The sequence below is a fragment of the Terrapene carolina genome, unplaced genomic scaffold (assembly GCF_002925995.2).
Source record: "Terrapene carolina triunguis isolate 2854851 unplaced genomic scaffold, T_m_triunguis-2.0 Scaffold96, whole genome shotgun sequence".
Lineage (NCBI taxonomy): Eukaryota > Metazoa > Chordata > Testudines > Emydidae > Terrapene > Terrapene triunguis.
This window is the reverse complement of record NW_020664447.1, coordinates 46,857,583-46,858,438: the sequence shown is the minus strand read 5'-3', so window position 1 is coordinate 46,858,438 and position 856 is coordinate 46,857,583.

The following is an 856-nucleotide window of genomic DNA, read 5'->3' as shown; positions in this document are numbered from 1 at the left end:
CTCCCCGAGAAGCATAAGAGATACAGCGGCGTGGCTACGACTCTCCCCTGTGAGTGTATACCAGGAAACAACCTGCAGCGCTGTACTGATCATCTTGTCAAGTGGCCAATCCTCTCCATTGTTGTGACCGGCTGCAGGAATGCGGAAGTGCCGGTTTCAAAGCTCGTACCACAGAGAAAAAGCAAACAGTTTGCTGTTTGCTTTGAGTGAGTGAATGAATGAGCAGGGGGCTGGGAGTTCGGAACTTGCAAAATAGAGTGCTGACACGCTCCAAAAAGCACTCTCTCTCCCCCCACACTCCCTGTCAAAATCCACCGCCGTTTTGAAAAGCACGTTGCAGCCACATGAATGCTGGGATAGCTGCCCATAATTCACCGCTCCCAACACAGCTGCAAATGTTGCAAGTGTGGCCACGCCACTGCGCTGCCAGCTGTCAGTGTGGACAGACTGCAGCTCTTTCCCTACTCAGCTGTATGAAGACAGGTTTACCTCACAGCGCTGTACAGCTGCAAGTGTAGCCAAGGCCTCAGTTTGCAACTGGCTGCTTTTTTATAAGGCTGCTGGCTTGAAGCAGTTGGCCCAGCTCAAAGCCTTCCCTCCAATCAACCACTCAAGGCCAACCTGGAACAAAGCACTCCCAATTCACACTTTTCAAACAAACAAACACACGGTTGAACAGACCCTGCAACTAGCTCCAGTCAAACAAATGGTCACAGCAGACAGACACTCGGATAGTCACCCTACCAGTTCACAACACAGCCCCTCTAACGTAGCATTCACCATAGCACTCACTCTCGAACAGTTCTCAGGCATACAACCTCTGTTTGCCTGTCCTCGGTTCACCGCTCACTCGGTT